Source organism: Oncorhynchus nerka, linkage group LG12, assembly GCF_034236695.1.
Source record: "Oncorhynchus nerka isolate Pitt River linkage group LG12, Oner_Uvic_2.0, whole genome shotgun sequence".
Lineage (NCBI taxonomy): Eukaryota > Metazoa > Chordata > Actinopteri > Salmoniformes > Salmonidae > Oncorhynchus > Oncorhynchus nerka.
The window spans coordinates 74,846,409-74,866,735 of record NC_088407.1 but is presented as its reverse complement, the minus strand read 5'-3'; the positions used below and the strand labels follow the sequence as shown (position 1 = coordinate 74,866,735).

Genomic DNA, 20,327 nt, shown 5'->3' with positions numbered 1-20,327 from the left:
GAGACGGGGCTGTGCCTTCCTCTACAGAGACTGACCGCATGGTGGACAGGGCAGAGAGAGAGACAGGGCTGTGCATTCCTCTACAGAGACTGACCGCATGGTGGACAGGGCAGAGAGAGAGAGAGAGAGAGAGAGAGAGAGACAGGGCTGTCCATTCCTCTACAGAGACTGACCGCATGGTGGACAGGGCAGAGAGAGAGAGAGAGAGAGACAGGGTTGTCCGTTCCTCTACAGAGACTGACCGCATGGTGGACAGGGCAGAGAGAGAGAGAGAGAGACAGGGCTGTCCGGGCCTCTACAGAGACTTACCTCATGGTGGACACGGCAGAGAGAGAGAGAGACACGGGGCTGTCCGTTCCTCTACAGAGACTGACCGCATGGTGGACAGGACAGAAAGAGAGAGAGAGAGACGGGGCTGTGCCTTCCTCTACAGAGACTGACCGCATGGTGGACAGGGCAGAGAGAGAGAGAGAGAGACAGGGCTGTGCGTTCCTCTACAGAGACTGACCGCATGGTGGACAGGGCAGAGAGAGAGAGAGAGAGAGACAGGGCTGTGCTTTCCTCTACAGAGACTGACCTCATGGTGGACAGGGCAGAGAGAGAGAGAGACAGGGCTGTGCGGTCCTCTACAGAGACTGACCTCATGGTGGACAGGGCAGAGAGAGAGAGAGAGAGACAGGGCTGCCCGTTCCTCTACAGAGACTGTCCGCATGGTGGACAGGGCAGAGAGAGAGAGAGACAGGGCTGTGCGTTCCTCTACAGAGACTGACCGCATGGTGGACAGGGCAGAGAGAGAGAGAGAGAGAGAGAGAGAGAGCGAGAGAGACAGGGCTGTGCGTTCCTCTACAGAGACTGACCGCATGGTGGACAGGGCAGAGAGAGAGAGAGAGAGAGAGAGAGAGAGAGAGAGAGAGAGAGAGAGAGAGAGAGAGACAGGGCTGTGCGTTCCTCTACAGAGACTGACCGCATGGTGGACAGGGCAGAGAGAGAGAGAGAGAGAGAGAGAGAGAGAGAGAGAGAGAGAGAGAGAGAGAGAGAGAGAGCGAGAGAGCGAGAGACAGGGTTGTGCGTTCCTCTACAGAGACTGACCGCATGGTGGACAGGGCAGAGAGAGAGAGAGACAGGGCTGTGCATTCCTCTACAGAGACTGACCGCATGGTGGACAGGGCAGAGAGAGACGGGGCTGTCCGTTCCTCTACAGAGACTGACCGCATGGTCGACGGGGCAGAGAGAGAGAGAGAGACGGGGCTGTCCGTTCCTCTACAGAGACTGACCGCATGGTGGTCAGGGCAGAGAGAGAGAGAGAGAGAGAGAGACAGGGCTGTCCGTTCCTCTACAGAGACTGACCGCATGGTGGACAGGGCAGAGAGAGACAGGGCTGTCCGTTCCTCTACAGAGACTCACCGCATGGTGGACAGGGCAGAGAGAGAGAGAGAGAGACAGGGCTGTGCGTTCCTCTACAGAGACTGACCGCATGGTGGACAGGGCAGAGAGAGAGAGAGAGAGAGACAGGGCTGTGCTTTCCTCTACAGAGACTGACCTCATGGTGGACAGGGCAGAGAGAGAGAGAGACAGGGCTGTGCGGTCCTCTACAGAGACTGACCTCATGGTGGACAGGGCAGAGAGAGAGAGAGAGAGACAGGGCTGTCCGTTCCTCTACAGAGACTGTCCGCATGGTGGACAGGGCAGAGAGAGAGAGAGACAGGGCTGTGCGTTCCTCTACAGAGACTGACCGCATGGTGGACAGGGCAGAGAGAGAGAGAGAGACAGGGCTGTGCGTTCCTCTACAGAGACTGACCGCATGGTGGACAGGGCAGAGAGAGAGAGAGAGAGAGAGAGAGAGAGCGAGAGACAGGGCTGTGCGTTCCTCTACGGAGACTGACCGCATGGTGGACAGGGCAGAGAGAGAGAGAGAGAGAGAGAGAGAGAGAGAGAGAGAGAGAGAGAGAGAGAGAGAGAGAGACAGGGCTGTGCGTTCCTCTACAGAGACTGACCGCATGGTGGACAGGGCAGAGAGAGAGAGAGAGAGAGAGAGAGAGAGAGAGAGAGAGAGAGAGAGAGAGAGAGAGAGAGAGAGAGAGACAGGGCTGTGCGTTTCTCTATAGAGACTGACCGCATGGTGGACAGGGCAGAGAGAGAGAGAGAGACAGGGCTGTGCGTTCCTCTACAGAGACTGACCGCATGGTGGACAGGGCAGAGAGAGAGAGAGACACAGGGCTGTGCGTTCCTCTACAGAGACTCTGACCGCATGGTGGACAGGGCAGAGAGAGAGAGAGAGACAGGGCTGTGCATTCCTCTACAGAGACTGACCGCATGGTGGACAGGGCAGAGAGAGAGAGACAGGGCTGTGCGTTCCTCTACAGAGACTGACCTCATGGTGGATAGGGCAGAGAGAGAGAGAGAGAGACAGGGCTGTGCGTTCCTCTACAGAGACTGACCGCATGGTGGACAGGGCAGAGAGAGAGAGAGAGAGACAGGGCTGTGCGTTCCTCTACAGAGACTCTGACCGCATGGTGGACAGGGCAGAGAGAGAGAGAGAGAGAGAGAGAGAGAGAGAGAGAGAGAGAGAGAGAGAGAGAGAGAGAGAGAGAGAGAGACAGGGCTGTGCGTTCCTCTATAGAGACTGACCGCATGGTGGACAGGGCAGAGAGAGAGAGAGACAGGGCTGTGCGTTCCTCTACAGAGACTGACCGCATGGTGGACAGGGCAGAGAGAGAGAGAGAGACAGGGCTGTGCGTTCCTCTACAGAGACTCTGACCGCATGGTGGACAGTGCAGAGAGAGAGAGAGAGAGAGAGAGAGAGAGAGAGAGAGAGAGAGAGAGAGAGAGAGAGACAGGGCTGTGCGTTCCTCTACAGAGACTGACCTCATGGTGGATAGGGCAGAGAGAGAGAGAGAGAGACAGGGCTGTGCGTTCCTCTACAGAGACTGACCGCATGGTGGACAGGGCAGAGAGAGAGAGAGAGAGACAGGGCTGTGCGTTCCTCTACAGAGACTCTGACCGCATGGTGGACAGGGCAGAGAGAGAGAGAGAGAGAGAGAGAGAGAGAGAGAGAGAGACAGGGCTGTGCGTTCCTCTACAGACACTGACCGCATGGTGGACAGGGCAGAGAGAGAGAGAGAGAGAGACGGGGCTGTGCGTTCCTCTACAGAGACTGACCGCATGGTGGACAGGGCAGAGAGAGAGAGAGAGACAGGGCTGTGCGTTCCTCTACAGAGACTCTGACCGCATGGTGGACAGGGCAGAGAGAGAGACAGGGCTGTGCGTTCCTCTACAGAGACTGACCGCATGGTGGACAGGACAGAGAGAGAGAGAGAGACAGGGCTGTGCGTTCCTCTACAGAGACTGACCTTATGGTGTACAGGGCAGAGAGAGAGAGAGAGAGACAGGGCTGTGCGTTCCTCTACAGAGACTGACCGCATGGTGGACAGGGCAGAGAGAGAGAGAGAGAGACAGGGCTGTGCGTTCCTCTACAGAGACTCTGACCGCATGGTCGACAGGGCAGAGAGAGAGAGAGAGAGACAGGGCTGTCCGGGCCTCTACAGAGACTTACCTCATGGTGGACACGGCAGAGAGAGAGAGAGACACGGGGCTGTCCGTTCCTCTACAGAGACTGACCGCATGGTGGACAGGGCAGAGAGAGAGAGAGAGAGACAGGGCTGTGCGTTCCTCTACAGAGACTGACCGCATGGTGGACAGGACAGAAAGAGAGAGAGAGAGACGGGGCTGTGCCTTCCTCTACAGAGACTGACCGCATGGTGGACAGGGCAGAGAGAGAGAGAGACAGGGCTGTGCATTCCTCTACAGAGACTGACCGCATGGTGGACAGGACAGAGAGAGAGAGAGAGAGAGAGAGAGAGAGAGACAGGGCTGTGCGTTCCTCTACAGAGACTGACCACATGGTGGACAGGGCAGAAAGAGAGAGAGAGAGACGGGGCTGTGCCTTCCTCTACAGAGACTGACCACATGGTGGACAGGGCAGAGAGAGAGAGAGACAGGGCTGTGCATTCCTCTACAGAGACTGACCGCATGGTGGACAGGGCAGAGAGAGACGGGGCTGTCCGTTCCTCTACAGAGACTGACCGCATGGTCGACGGGGCAGAGAGAGAGAGAGAGAGACGGGGCTGTCCGTTCCTCTACAGAGACTGACCGCATGGTGGACAGGGCAGAGAGAGAGAGAGAGAGAGAGAGACAGGGCTGTCCGTTCCTCTACAGAGACTGACCGCATGGTGGACAGGGCAGAGAGAGACAGGGCTGTCCGTTCCTCTACAGAGACTCACCGCATGGTGGACAGGGCAGAGAGAGAGAGAGAGAGACAGGGCTGTGCGTTCCTCTACAGAGACTGACCGCATGGTGGACAGGGCAGAGAGAGAGAGAGAGAGAGACAGGGCTGTGCTTTCCTCTACAGAGACTGACCTCATGGTGGACAGGGCAGAGAGAGAGAGAGACAGGGCTGTGCGGTCCTCTACAGAGACTGACCTCATGGTGGACAGGGCAGAGAGAGAGAGAGAGAGACAGGGCTGTCCGTTCCTCTACAGAGACTGTCCGCATGGTGGACAGGGCAGAGAGAGAGAGAGACAGGGCTGTGCGTTCCTCTACAGAGACTGACCGCATGGTGGACAGGGCAGAGAGAGAGAGAGACAGGGCTGTGCGTTCCTCTACAGAGACTGACCGCATGGTGGACAGGGCAGAGAGAGAGAGAGAGAGAGAGAGAGAGAGAGAGAGCGAGAGACAGGGCTGTGCGTTCCTCTACAGAGACTGACCGCATGGTGGACAGGGCAGAGAGAGAGAGAGAGAGAGAGAGAGAGAGAGAGAGAGAGAGAGAGAGAGAGAGAGAGAGAGAGAGAGAGACAGGGCTGTGCGTTCCTCTACAGAGACTGACCGCATGGTGGACAGGGCAGAGAGAGAGAGAGAGAGAGAGAGAGAGAGAGAGAGAGAGAGAGAGAGAGAGAGAGAGCGAGAGAGCGAGAGACAGGGTTGTGCGTTCCTCTACAGAGACTGACCGCATGGTGGACAGGGCAGAGAGAGAGAGAGACAGGGCTGTGCATTCCTCTACAGAGACTGACCGCATGGTGGACAGGGCAGAGAGAGACGGGGCTGTCCGTTCCTCTACAGAGACTGACCGCATGGTCGACGGGGCAGAGAGAGAGAGAGAGAGACGGGGCTGTCCGTTCCTCTACAGAGACTGACCGCATGGTGGACAGGGCAGAGAGAGAGAGAGAGAGAGAGAGACAGGGCTGTCCGTTCCTCTACAGAGACTGACCGCATGGTGGACAGGGCAGAGAGAGACAGGGCTGTCCGTTCCTCTACAGAGACTAACCGCATGGTGGACAGGGCAGAGAGAGAGAGAGAGAGACAGGGCTGTGCGTTCCTCTACAGAGACTGACCGCATGGTGGACAGGGCAGAGAGAGAGAGAGAGAGAGACAGGGCTGTGCTTTCCTCTACAGAGACTGACCTCATGGTGGACAGGGCAGAGAGAGAGAGAGACAGGGCTGTGCGGTCCTCTACAGAGACTGACCTCATGGTGGACAGGGCAGAGAGAGAGAGAGAGAGACAGGGCTGTCCGTTCCTCTACAGAGACTGTCCGCATGGTGGACAGGGCAGAGAGAGAGAGAGACAGGGCTGTGCGTTCCTCTACAGAGACTGACCGCATGGTGGACAGGGCAGAGAGAGAGAGAGACAGGGCTGTGCGTTCCTCTACAGAGACTGACCGCATGGTGGACAGGGCAGAGAGAGAGAGAGAGAGAGAGAGAGAGAGCGAGAGACAGGGCTGTGCGTTCCTCTACAGAGACTGACCGCATGGTGGACAGGGCAGAGAGAGAGAGAGAGAGAGAGAGAGAGAGAGAGAGAGAGAGAGAGAGACAGGGCTGTGCGTTCCTCTACAGAGACTGACCGCATGGTGGACAGGGCAGAGAGAGAGAGAGAGAGAGAGAGAGAGAGAGAGAGAGAGAGAGAGAGAGAGAGAGAGAGAGACAGGGCTGTGCGTTCCTCTATAGAGACTGACCGCATGGTGGACAGGGCAGAGAGAGAGAGAGAGACAGGGCTGTGCGTTCCTCTACAGAGACTGACCGCATGGTGGACAGGGCAGAGAGAGAGAGAGAGACAGGGCTGTGCGTTCCTCTACAGAGACTCTGACCGCATGGTGGACAGGGCAGAGAGAGAGAGAGAGAGACAGGGCTGTGCATTCCTCTACAGAGACTGACCGCATGGTGGACAGGGCAGAGAGAGAGAGACAGGGCTGTGCGTTCCTCTACAGAGACTGACCTCATGGTGGATAGGGCAGAGAGAGAGAGAGAGAGACAGGGCTGTGCGTTCCTCTACAGAGACTGACCGCATGGTGGACAGGGCAGAGAGAGAGAGAGAGACAGGGCTGTGCGTTCCTCTACAGAGACTCTGACCGCATGGTGGACAGGGCAGAGAGAGAGAGAGAGAGAGAGAGAGAGAGAGAGAGAGAGAGAGACAGGGCTGTGCGTTCCTCTACAGAGACTGACCGCATGGTGGACAGGGCAGAGAGAGAGAGAGAGAGAAAGAGAGAGAGAGAGAGAGAGAGAGAGAGAGAGAGGGCTGTGCGTTCCTCTACAGAGACTCTGACCGCATGGTGGACAGGGCAGAGAGAGAGACAGGGCTGTGCGTTCCTCTACAGAGACTGACCGCATGGTGGACAGGACAGAGAGAGAGAGAGAGACAGGGCTGTGCGTTCCTCTACAGAGACTGACCTTATGGTGTACAGGGCAGAGAGAGAGAGAGAGAGACAGGGCTGTGCGTTCCTCTACAGAGACCGACCGCATGGTGGACAGGGCAGAGAGAGAGAGAGAGAGACAGGGCTGTGCGTTCCTCTACAGAGACTCTGACCGCATGGTCGACAGGGCAGAGAGAGAGAGAGAGACAGGGCTGTCCGGGCCTCTACAGAGACTTACCTCATGGTGGACACGGCAGAGAGAGAGAGACACGGGGCTGTCCGTTCCTCTACAGAGACTGACCGCATGGTGGACAGGGCAGAGAGAGAGAGAGAGAGACAGGGCTGTGCGTTCCTCTACAGAGACTGACCGCATGGTGGACAGGACAGAAAGAGAGAGAGAGAGACGGGGCTGTGCCTTCCTCTACAGAGACTGACCGCATGGTGGACAGGGCAGAGAGAGAGAGAGACAGGGCTGTGCATTCCTCTACAGAGACTGACCGCATGGTGGACAGGACAGAGAGAGAGAGAGAGAGAGAGAGAGAGAGAGACAGGGCTGTGCGTTCCTCTACAGAGACTGACCACATGGTGGACAGGGCAGAAAGAGAGAGAGAGAGACGGGGCTGTGCCTTCCTCTACAGAGACTGACCACATGGTGGACAGGGCAGAGAGAGAGAGAGACAGGGCTGTGCATTCCTCTACAGAGACTGACCGCATGGTGGACAGGGCAGAGAGAGACGGGGCTGTCCGTTCCTCTACAGAGACTGACCGCATGGTCGACGGGGCAGAGAGAGAGAGAGAGAGGGGCTGTCCGTTCCTCTACAGAGACTGACCGCATGGTGGACAGGGCAGAGAGAGAGAGAGAGAGAGAGAGAGACAGGGCTGTCCGTTCCTCTACAGAGACTGACCGCATGGTGGACAGGGCAGAGAGAGACAGGGCTGTCCGTTCCTCTACAGAGACTCACCGCATGGTGGACAGGGCAGAGAGAGAGAGAGAGAGACAGGGCTGTGCGTTCCTCTACAGAGACTGACCGCATGGTGGACAGGGCAGAGAGAGAGAGAGAGAGAGAGACAGGGCTGTGCTTTCCTCTACAGAGACTGACCTCATGGTGGACAGGGCAGAGAGAGAGAGAGACAGGGCTGTGCGGTCCTCTACAGAGACTGACCTCATGGTGGACAGGGCAGAGAGAGAGAGAGAGAGACAGGGCTGTCCGTTCCTCTACAGAGACTGTCCGCATGGTGGACAGGGCAGAGAGAGAGAGAGACAGGGCTGTGCGTTCCTCTACAGAGACTGACCGCATGGTGGACAGGGCAGAGAGAGAGAGAGACAGGGCTGTGCGTTCCTCTACAGAGACTGACCGCATGGTGGACAGGGCAGAGAGAGAGAGAGAGAGAGAGAGAGAGAGCGAGAGACAGGGCTGTGCGTTCCTCTACAGAGACTGACCGCATGGTGGACAGGGCAGAGAGAGAGAGAGAGAGAGAGAGAGAGAGAGAGAGAGAGAGAGAGAGAGAGAGAGAGAGACAGGGCTGTGCGTTCCTCTACAGAGACTGACCGCATGGTGGACAGGGCAGAGAGAGAGAGAGAGAGAGAGAGAGAGAGAGAGAGAGAGAGAGAGAGAGAGAGAGAGAGCGAGAGACAGGGTTGTGCGTTCCTCTACAGAGACTGACCGCATGGTGGACAGGGCAGAGAGAGAGAGAGACAGGGCTGTGCATTCCTCTACAGAGACTGACCGCATGGTGGACAGGGCAGAGAGAGACGGGGCTGTCCGTTCCTCTACAGAGACTGACCGCATGGTCGACGGGGCAGAGAGAGAGAGAGAGAGACGGGGCTGTCCGTTCCTCTACAGAGACTGACCGCATGGTGGACAGGGCAGAGAGAGAGAGAGAGAGAGAGAGAGAGACAGGGCTGTCCGTTCCTCTACAGAGACTGACCGCATGGTGGACAGGGCAGAGAGAGACAGGGCTGTCCGTTCCTCTACAGAGACTAACCGCATGGTGGACAGGGCAGAGAGAGAGAGAGAGAGACAGGGCTGTGCGTTCCTCTACAGAGACTGACCGCATGGTGGACAGGGCAGAGAGAGAGAGAGAGAGAGACAGGGCTGTGCTTTCCTCTACAGAGACTGACCTCATGGTGGACAGGGCAGAGAGAGAGAGAGACAGGGCTGTGCGGTCCTCTACAGAGACTGACCTCATGGTGGACAGGGCAGAGAGAGAGAGAGAGACAGGGCTGTCCGTTCCTCTACAGAGACTGTCCGCATGGTGGACAGGGCAGAGAGAGAGAGAGACAGGGCTGTGCGTTCCTCTACAGAGACTGACCGCATGGTGGACAGGGCAGAGAGAGAGAGAGACAGGGCTGTGCGTTCCTCTACAGAGACTGACCGCATGGTGGACAGGGCAGAGAGAGAGAGAGAGAGAGAGAGAGCGAGAGACAGGGCTGTGCGTTCCTCTACAGAGACTGACCGCATGGTGGACAGGGCAGAGAGAGAGAGAGAGACAGAGAGAGAGAGAGAGAGAGAGAGAGAGAGAGAGAGAGACAGGGCTGTGCGTTCCTCTACAGAGACTGACAGCATGGTGGACAGGGCAGAGAGAGAGAGAGAGAGAGAGAGAGAGAGAGAGAGAGAGAGAGAGAGAGAGAGAGAGAGAGAGAGAGAGAGACAGGGCTGTGCGTTCCTCTATAGAGACTGACCGCATGGTGGACAGGGCAGAGAGAGAGAGAGAGACAGGGCTGTGCGTTCCTCTACAGAGACTGACCGCATGGTGGACAGGGCAGAGAGAGAGAGAGAGACAGGGCTGTGCGTTCCTCTACAGAGACTCTGACCGCATGGTGGACAGGGCAGAGAGAGAGAGAGAGAGAGAGAGAGAGAGAGAGAGAGAGAGAGAGAGACAGGGCTGTGCGTTCCTCTACAGAGACTGACCTCATGGTGGATAGGGCAGAGAGAGAGAGAGAGAGACAGGGCTGTGCGTTCCTCTACAGAGACTGACCGCATGGTGGACAGGGCAGAGAGAGAGAGAGAGAGAGGGCTGTGCGTTCCTCTACAGAGACTCTGACCGCATGGTGGACAGGGCAGAGAGAGAGAGAGAGAGAGAGAGAGAGAGAGAGAGAGAGACAGGGCTGTGCGTTCCTCTACAGACACTGACCGCATGGTGGACAGGGCAGAGAGAGAGAGAGAGAGACGGGGCTGTGCGTTCCTCTACAGAGACTGACCGCATGGTGGACAGGGCAGAGAGAGAGAGAGAGACAGGGCTGTGCGTTCCTCTACAGAGACTCTGACCGCATGGTGGACAGGGCAGAGAGAGAGACAGGGCTGTGCGTTCCTCTACAGAGACTGACCGCATGGTGGACAGGACAGAGAGAGAGAGAGAGACAGGGCTGTGCGTTCCTCTACAGAGACTGACCTTATGGTGTACAGGGCAGAGAGAGAGAGAGAGAGACAGGGCTGTGCGTTCCTCTACAGAGACTGACCGCATGGTGGACAGGGCAGAGAGAGAGAGAGAGAGACGGGGCTGTGCGTTCCTCTACAGAGACTGACCGCATGGTGGACAGGGCAGAGAGAGAGAGAGAGACAGGGCTGTGCGTTCCTCTACAGAGACTCTGACCGCATGGTGGACAGGGCAGAGAGAGAGAGAGAGAGACAGGGCTGTGCGTTCCTCTACAGAGACTGACCGCATGGTGGACAGGGCAGAGAGAGAGAGAGAGACAGGGCTGTGCGTTCCTCTACAGAGACTGAGCTCATGGTGGATAGGGCAGAGAGAGAGCGAGAGAGACAGGGCTGTGCGTTCCTCTACAGAGACTGACCGCATGGTGGACAGGGCAGAGAGAGAGAGAGAGAGACAGGGCTGTGCGTTCCTCTACAGAGACTCTGACCGCATGGTGGACAGGGCAGAGAGAGAGAGAGAGAGAGAGAGAGAGACAGGGCTGTGCGTTCCTCTACAGAGACTGACCGCATGGTGGACAGGGCAGAGAGAGAGAGAGAGAGACGGGGCTGTGCGTTCCTCTACAGAGACTGACCGCATGGTGGACAGGGCAGAGAGAGAGCGAGAGACAGGGCTGTGCGTTCCTCTACAGAGACTCTGACCGCATGGTGGACAGGGCAGAGAGAGAGAGAGAGAGAGAGAGAGAGAGAGAGAGAGAGAGAGAGAGAGAGAGAGAGAGAGAGAGAGAGAGAGAGAGACAGGGCTGTGCGTTCCTCTACAGAGACTGACCGCATGGTGGACAGGGCAGAGAGAGAGAGAGAGAGAGAGAGAGAGAGCGATAGACAGGGCTGTGCGTTCCTCTACAGAGACTGACCGCATGGTGGACAGGGCAGAGAGAGAGAGAGAGAGCGAGAGACAGGGCTGTGCGTTCCTCTACAGAGACTGACCTCATGGTGGACAGGGCAGCGGTAAAGATCAAAAACTACTCTTTAATGAGATACTGGAAGAGGAGGAAGGGCGGAAATCATAGTGTGTACCCAATGGTAACCTGTTTCCCCTATTTCATTCATAACATTAGGGAATAGGCCAATGGGCCCTGGTCAAAAGTAGTGTACTATATAGGGAATAGGGTGCCATTTGAGACCTGGTGTGAATATTGAAAGTGATTTTTTTTCGTTTTACCAACACAGTGCTGTGAGCGTTAGTTAAGTTCCTCCTGTTCCTCCTTCAGCTCTGCCACAAGAAGGATAAGAGGTTGACATCATCTACGGGAAAATAAGATTATTTAACAACAATGCCAACAGTCAAACTGTAATCTAGGAACTATGGAGATAAACCCGAACTAGACGTTCCTCCCTCCTTCCTCCTCAACTCCTTTCTGCATTGTTTCTTTACAGGGCAGCCAACCAGAGCTTTCGTACGCTAATCAGGAAAACTATGCTAATCAGTCTGTGAATTATAAAGAGCTACTTCATTGTTAACGTGTATGCGGGCAGGGACAGCAACGGGGACAGGGGAAAAGATGAGGACAGGGATGAGGACAGGGATGGGGACCAGGGATAGGGACAGGGATGGGGACCAGGGATAGGGACAGGGATGGGGACAGGGATGGGGACAGGGAAAGGGACAGGGAAAGGGACAGGGATGAGGACAGGGATGGGACCAGGGACATGGATGGGACCAGGGACAGGGATGGGACCAGGGACAGGGATGGGACAGGGATGGGGACAGGGATCGAGACAGGGATGGGACCAGGGACAGGGATGGGGACAGGGATCGAGACAGGGATGGGGACAGGGATAGAGACAGGGATGAGACCAGGGACAGGGATGGGACAGGGATGGGGACAGGGATGGGACCAGGGACAGGGATGGGACAGGGATGGGGACAGGGATCGAGACAGGGATGGGACAGCAACGGGGACAGGGATGGGGACAGGGACAGGGATCGAGACAGGGATGGGACAGCGACGGGGACAGGGATGGGGACAGGGATGGGACAGGCATAGCAACAGGGACAGGGATGGGACCAGGGATGGGGACAGGGATGGGACCAGGGATGGGGACAGGGATGGGATCAGGGACAGGGATGGCACCAGGGACGGGGACAGGGATGGAGACAGGGATGGGACAGTGACGGGGACAGGGATGGGACAGGCACAGCAACAGGGACAGGGATGGGACCAAGGACCAGTGACCAGGGACAGGGATGGGGACAGGGAAGGGATAAGGATGTCTGGGTATTCTGGGGCATCTGTTATGATTCATGGTGTACCTGTGAGAATGTGATCTCCCTAGTAGTTATACAATGACTAATCTAGCTACGTCTCCCAGTCCTATGAAGGAAGAAGGGAGAAGGGGGGAGGTTCTGCTTGCTTGTTGTTGAGATTGTCCTATGAAGGAAGGAGGGAGAAGGGGGGAGGTTCTGCTTGCTTGTTGTTGAGATTGTCCTATGAAGGAAGGAGGGAGAAGAGGGGAGGTTCTGCTTGCTTGTTGTTGAGATTGTCCTATGAAGGAAGGAGGGAGAAGGGGGGAGGTTCTGCTTGCTTGTTGTTGAGAGTGTCCTATGAAGGAAGGAGGGAGAAGGGGGAGGTTCTGCTTGCTTGTTGTTGAGATTGTCCTATGAAGGAAGGAGGGAGAAGGGGGAGGTTCTGCTTGCTTGTTGTTGAGATTGTCCTATGAAGGAAGGAGGGAGAAGGGGGAGGTTCTGCTTGCTTGTTGTTGAGATTGTCCTATGAAGGAAGGAGGGAGAAGGGGGAGGTTCTGCTTGCTTGTTGTTGAGATTGTCCTATGAAGGAAGGAGGGAGAAGGGGGAGGTTCTGCTTGCTTGTTGTTGAGATTGTCCTATGAAGGAAGGAGGGAGAAGGGGGGAGAAAACATATCTGAAAACATGAAAAATGTGTGGAGTGACAGATGGATGGTGGAATGGGGATAAAGGAACGATCCCTCAGACTGACACCTGAAGTTGGTTTGCTAATTTATCCACATTGCTCTGACAACAGACAACGTGTATTGAAACCAGAGGAGGCTGGGGGTGGAGCTTTAGGAGGACGGCCTCATTGTAATGGTTGGAATAGAGTAAATGGAACAGTACCAAACATCAAACATATCAAACCACATGTTTGACTCCATTTCCATTTATTCCATTCCAGCCATAACAATGATCCTTTCCTCCTATAGCTCCTCCCACCAGCCACCTCTGATAGAAACATTCATATACATGTCACCACGGTGACACGACCAGGTGCACAGAAGTACAAGTGTTTAGGCCTACCTCCATTTTGAATTCTGACAGTACGAGATGCTCAACATAATGCTTACATGAAATGGATAAACAGCTTGACTCTTGTGAGAGCAAATGTCTGGGGGTGAACCTGCAAGTCAGAGTCATTTGATGGTATCCATTTAAGTTTTTCCAATTGGGATTTAGCTGAAACTTCAGGTTTACCTTGAGAGCAAGAATTTCTTATTGTTGTTGGACACGTGGAAAAATACACATACAGTATATGCCATTGCTTACTGCAATGTGGGTTTGATTGAGCCGAGGCCTACATATTTACAGGATACAGCTGAGGCATGTCTGTGTGAGAAAAACCTTCCTCTGACTATACAGGGTTGTGTTCAGCCCTAGAAACCCGTAGAGGAGACAGCTGCCCTTGAAACAAATAAAAGAGGAGAGGAGGCAAGAAGCAGAGGAACAAAAAGACGAAGAATTCAGTGCGTTGCGAATGAACCCCAAGTTTTGCCATCCTTTCATCCACGTTAGCATATTCAGCAGAGAGAGGCTTTCATAAGTGACACGTTGAGCTTCCAGAGGGGCTGTGGTGTGTTCTGATGGCAGAATGGTGGGGGAGTTGGTGTCATGCCGGGTTGTGCCAGGGAGCCACGGATGGGGAGGGAAGGAAAGGGGCGAGATCTATCTGTGCCCGATGTGGCACGACTTCTTCCTGTTTGTAGGGTTAGTGTAACTGGGACATTGTATCTGTGTGTGTGCTAGTCCCGTGAGGAGTGTGACCGCCTGAGCGTGGTTTCCCCTCGTCTCTCTCTCTGTCTGAGTGACTACAGCTCTCTCTGACACAACATGGTAGACACCGTACTCCTCCGCTACACCCTTCACCCTGCAGCTTCCTCTGTCAGCTTTCTGCTTCCTGTCTGGCTTCCTGCCGAGCCCCATGTGCCCTGTGTGCCCCGCTTGCCCGCCCACCCACTTCCATGCCCTGGCAGTGCGGAGGTGTGCCCACCTGTGCTGTAGCTGTTGCCGAAGGGTGGCATGGTTTGGGGTTAAGCGTGATGATAGGAAGGATGAAATGATGCCCCCTCCTTTTTCCTTCATATTTACCAACCCACAAGTACCATGGCGGCATCATATAGGCTACAGCTGGAGAGGGGGATGAGGAGAGGGGGGGAGGAGAGGAGAGGGAGAGGAGAAGCGAAATCTCTCTCTCTTTCTCTATCTCTCTCTCTTTAGTTTGGACATAGAAACACACTCCCCAACATAGAATACATGCCCTGAACACCACTACAGGTTCGTTATGCAGGATGGAGTGTGTACATATACTTCATCTTGTGGTCATTTTAGCAGGGACCGACGTTGTTAAGTGTACGGGCATGACTAAGACCTGTAGTCTATGTCTACTTATATGTGTTAGTTTTTTGTGTAGAGGCTATATCTGTTAGTTTTTGTTTGGAAATGTATATATTGTTTGGGGGAAGAAATCCTAAATGTAAAATGCAATAACTTTTCACTATAATTGCTTCTTTATTCAATTATTCAAATAACTATTTGTATTATTATTGATTACATTTTTTTCAATTTAATTAATGATACATTTAAAAACGCCTTAAACCCACAAAACAAAACAAATATGAAAACCCACATATCAGTTATATTCAATTGAATTATGATCCGAATCATCAATCAAAACAAATTGACGTTCTTATGATTATTTCTGGACAATCGTTCCTATTTCATCATTGAACAGTAAATGACTACAGCAGACTGGATGTGTGTTGACATGCAACAGCAAGTACCTTCAGTAAACTAACACCGTCTGAGACTGGAGAGAAAAGGAGACCGTGAAACAAAGTTCATTCAGAAGTAGGGAATGAAACAACGAAAATATAACGAGCGAGAGAGAAAATAAGACAAGCTGAAGGAGGAGAACAGGAGTCCACTCAGAGAGTGTCAATAGCCCAATTAACATTCCTGTAAACAAGGCCAACAAAGGCCACATTTGAATAACAGAGTCTACAGTATGTACCTCGATGTGGAATTTACCAATTATTCTGGAATCATAAGCAGTTTGCAGGGAATGTCTCTTTATTTAGCATCAGACCCACCCCGGTTCTGAAGACTGGCTGGTACACGTCTCCTCTCTGCCGACAGCGCAGAGCGAGAGAAAGAGAAGACTTTGTTGGCTCTGATTTGATAACATATTGTAATCCCAGTTGCTTTAAATAATTTATCAAGTGTGGGTTTTCCTTCAAATAAATGACTCGGTGTTCTGCCAAGATTGATTCCATTAGTTGTATATGTGCATAAAGAAACGGGGAATGATAAACACAAGTTCATTGTTCAATTTGGTTCAATGTCCAAAATTAGGAAATTATTCTTACCAAAGTTATCTATAATAATAATAATATTAATAATAATAACAAAAAATGATACTTACTGTTATCATGAATTATCATTAACTACAATATTCATATTAACCAGAACATATTCCTAAAATGTGCATGTATAGACACACACACACACACACACACACACACACACACACACACACACACACACACACACATACACACACACACACATACACACACACACACACACACACACACACACACACACACACACACACACACACACACACACACACACACACACACACACCCTATCACTTTAGATGAATCTTTATCTCCTCATGTTATTTCTGTAGCTGATTGACTCAATTAGCTCAACACAAGTGTACATAATGAATGCCCAAAATGGAATGCTGCTCTCAGTAAATCTAAACATACTGTATATCTCAACAACAACATAGCTTCTATGACATGAACATAACTGCAATGAAACTGCTTCATACTCCAAAACCATTGTAATGTATTATATTACACTACACAGATGAATTACTATCACAATTACACCATTTTTTTTCACGATTAATCTCATTGTCTGAAATCATTAAAAATACACTGAAAACATCCAAAACACAATATGCTTTATCAATTGACCTGATTGTGCTTTCCATTACTTACCATTACAAAATCAATGCTTTTTAGCAGCTCTATTTGAGCAAATTCGGAATTTGCGATTAATTGTGATTAATCACAGTAAATCCTGCAATTAACAAAAATCTACTTTTTTAATTGTTTGACAGCCCTAGTTATAATGTTCATCCATAATATAAAAATATAAAAATATGTGCAGAAACTATGGCTGCAGATGTACACATTTTGCATATACATTTATCTATTTCAATTTCAATATGTACATGTTCACAGCAATTAATCTGAAAACTACTTTTGACACAATATTTAGTTATTCAGAAATAACATATGGTAGCCATACCTTACCATACCTCCCGATTGTTTTTTTTACAACTGACTGATTAATGAACTGTCAAAATAAAATGTTTATGTTGTGAATTAGCAGACAATTCTATGGCCTCTGAGAGGAACGCTGTTCTCAAGTGAAACAAGACATACAATAACACGTTTCTGTATTTTGTTATTTTCTATATCTTCAGACACTGATCTTTAAGAGTTTTTATTTTTCAAGTCATCCCTCCATTTCCATTTCAGACAAAGTGGATATGTTCTGCCAGGGACTGAGTTGACCCACACTTCTCTTTTACAGCGATAGGAATGTTCGCACGAATATAAAACACATCTTTGTGCAAAGCTCTGTTTTTACCACACATTCAGAACTGCGTGCAGGTTGCTACAGGCGCATAACTCAAGCATTCGCTGAAGTATGGATTCACTGTTTTCCTCAACCAGTGCATTTTTGCACATCTTCTCCCCGATGCTATTAACTTTAATATTGCAAGGCATCCCTTATATATTTATGGCAACCTCACAATTCACAAGGGTGCTATAGTCATGCATTGTTAATTGTTAATGCAAAATGCTTGTATCAAACAACACTGATCTTTGTCTGAGGGAAAAGAGTGGAGTAATTCTGTGGAGACTGTTGGAATCAGAAATGCTGTCTGTTGAGACAAAAACGGTTTGGAATTTTTGTTCTTAAATTAAAGCACATATAAGATGGAAAGAAGTTAACCTACCTTCCGCCTCCCCTCCTCAAATCAGGAAGTTAACCTGTCACCTGCCTGCCCTACCTCAAATCAGGAAGTTAACCTGTCTCCTGCCTGCCCTCCCTCAAATCAGGAAGTTAACCTGTCACCTGCCTGCCCTACCTCAAATCAGAAAGTTAACCTGTCTCCTGCCTGCCCTCCCTCAAATCAGAAAGTTAACCTGTCTCCTGCCTGCCCTCCCTCAAATCAGAAAGTTAACCTGTCTTCTGCCTGCCCTCCCTCAAATCAGAAAGTTAACCTGTCTCCTGCCTGCCCTCCCTCAAATCAGAAAGTTAACCTGTCTCCTGCCTGCCCTCCCTCAAATCAGAAAGTTAACCTGTCTTCTGCCTGCCCTCCCTCAAATCAGAAAGTTAACCTGTCTTCTGCCTGCCCTCCCTCAAATCAGAAAGTTAACCTGTCTCCTGTCTGCCCTCCCTCAAATCAGAAAGTTAACCTGTCTTCTGCCTGCCCTCCCTCAAATCATAAACTTAACCTGTCTTCTGCCTGCCCTCCCTCAAATCAGAAAGTTAACCTGTCTTCTGCCTGCCCTCCCTCAAATCAGAAAGTTAACCTGTCTTCTGCCTGCCCTCCCTCAAATCCAGCCCAGTCTCAGAGACTAGATGTAACACACTAAATGTAAATTTGGGATGCTCAATTTTTTTGCGAATGCGTAACATATTGTATGTTTTGAAAATGCATAACATGTAATAAAAATGGTTATTCGTAACATATCATATGAAATGGGTGATGGACATCCACAAATTAATACATACTGTGCCATATGAAACGTAACATATCATACTAAATAGAGTGTCTCGGATTTACATACAGAATAATAGAAAATGCTCTGAGACCAGGTTGTCAAATCAGGCAGAAGGAATCAGTCCCATTTTGTCAGGAGGATAAGCACCATGGTTAGGATTTTGCTGATTTTCATATAATGACTGGCAGCCATAACACCTGCCACTGTGAAATCCAGAAATTAGTATACTCAAGGGAAACAAATTGCTTTGTTGATGCAGAACTTGAAAAAACGCCTTTGACATTGACTGCCTGGACTTGCACAAGAAATATTGATATTTTATCTTACGTGCCACAATTTACAGAGATTCATGAGCACAACCCAAGGTGACCATGAAACAACAAACTCAACAGTGTAATTCTAAAGAATACTTTTTTATGGCTAATGTTGTTATTTGTGATTCTATCTATGTATGTGTGTGTTTATCTGCAACAAAAGGTCAAGTCTAGGTTGACACCACAACACACACCAGTTCTAGAAGCATCTCTACTGTACATTCTGTGTTCTATTCTCACCCAACGTTCCGTCCCTGGGTCCTTAGCAGAACACTGTGGTACATCTATCTGCCTTACAGGAAGATAAAGATCTCTCTGTACCAAAAGCTGCTCTCCTTACTCCTTACCCTGTCAATCACACCCCCCAGTCTGTGAGAAATGTGCTGTCGACAGCTTGGCAGGGCTGTGGGGCTGCGCAGGGCGATGATGAGCGCTCATAGCAGCCTAGCAGGGTTCCCCTCCTCATCAGACTTAGAACAAAAGGAAGCCTGGCCTCCGCTGCTGTTCTAAACACACTGCACAGAAACACAGAAAGAAACATGGACCAGTTTAACTGTTTAACTCTCAACAGTCACTTCCTATGCTAGACTGACGTAGATTGTAGAATTTTAGAAGAGTAGAGACGCAGACCTCAAATGGACGATTGTTTAGGTGTGATGCAATTTCAGCATTTCCACCACCTCTGAACCCCCCCCCCCCCGCCCCCCCCCACACACACACACACACACACACACACACACACACACACACACACGTCCCATCAATCATCAACACTTTCAAACAAACATCTGGATAAATAATCGTGTCCCCTCCTCCCTTTGTCAAACCTCATAACTCTATCTCCACATCCCCCGATCCCTCCTCCCCTGCCAGAGAAGAAGAAAAAGCCAAGGGATGAGATTAACATGTTATGATCACTCCATCATTTCACACTCACCGGCCCATTCTAATCCAAGAGAGCATCAATAAATGGGCTGGCGCTGGGCCTAACTTCGGACATCACATTGAATACAATCAAACGCCAACTTACCAGCTTGGCCCTCCTAGATATCTGAGCTCTTATTGGCCAGGCCTTGTGGAAGGGCCATGTCTACCCGACATGTCTTCACCTCCTATCCCTCACTCCGTCTCCAAGGCTCTGTGTCATGATCAGTTATGTCTGGACTGAGGCTGGAGGCCCTACAGGAGTTTATCTACAGGCACCTACCAATGAGATCTAGTGTCAGCCAAGACAAAGAGGCATCTATAATGTACATCACAGTGTGGTATGTTGAATAAGATGATCATGTGATTAGAGTGTATAGTCTGTGATAGTCATATTCCACACACAGGAGGTTGCATGTAAACGTCACTGTTGATGTTTTGATGATGTACAAAATGGACAACATGCAAGCGGGCACATCCACTTTTAATAAGAGACTCATATTGTCACTTCCTAAATATACTGTACAGAAATCAGTTCCATTCATCCTCTAAGCCATTGACTCTAAAACCCAAACCCTAAAACGTAACATAATAGCTAACAGTGCAGCGCTAATGCATCTAGCTGGAGATTGGATTCCTTCTCTTCTTTCATTTGCAGCAAACTAAAGGTTCTTCAATTGGTTAACTCTCTCACCATGTCTTTTTTCCCTCTCTGGCACAGATGGCAATTAAAACCGGAAAAACGAAATCCGTGGTCTCACAAACAATGCACTTAACTGCAAAGGAGTGTTCACTCATCGCATATAATGTGTAGTTGAGATAAGTTGGCGTGGTGAAACAAACATCGTATTTATCTATTAGAGCTGGAGCTCTTTCATAGGACTGACGGACTGAAATATTCGGTGAGTTGGTTGAATTATGTACAGAATGTCACC

General features: G+C 51.2%; 1 long non-coding RNA gene across 2 annotated transcripts in view; it reads right to left on the bottom strand.

Annotated features, from left to right (window-relative positions):
- Positions 1-20,327, bottom strand: part of LOC115139020 (uncharacterized) — a 49,105-nt gene that overhangs the window by 25,615 nt on the left and 3,163 nt on the right. Inside the window, exons 2-3 of one of the 2 annotated variants that reach the window (XR_010465415.1) lie at positions 19,499-19,671; positions 18,816-18,983 (exon numbers count right to left, since the gene is read on the bottom strand). This is a non-coding gene — a long non-coding RNA (uncharacterized LOC115139020). Of the gene's footprint in view, positions 1-14,829; positions 18,984-19,498; positions 19,672-20,327 lie in introns of those variants that run through there. The other variant, XR_003865054.2, reaches the window with a different exon arrangement.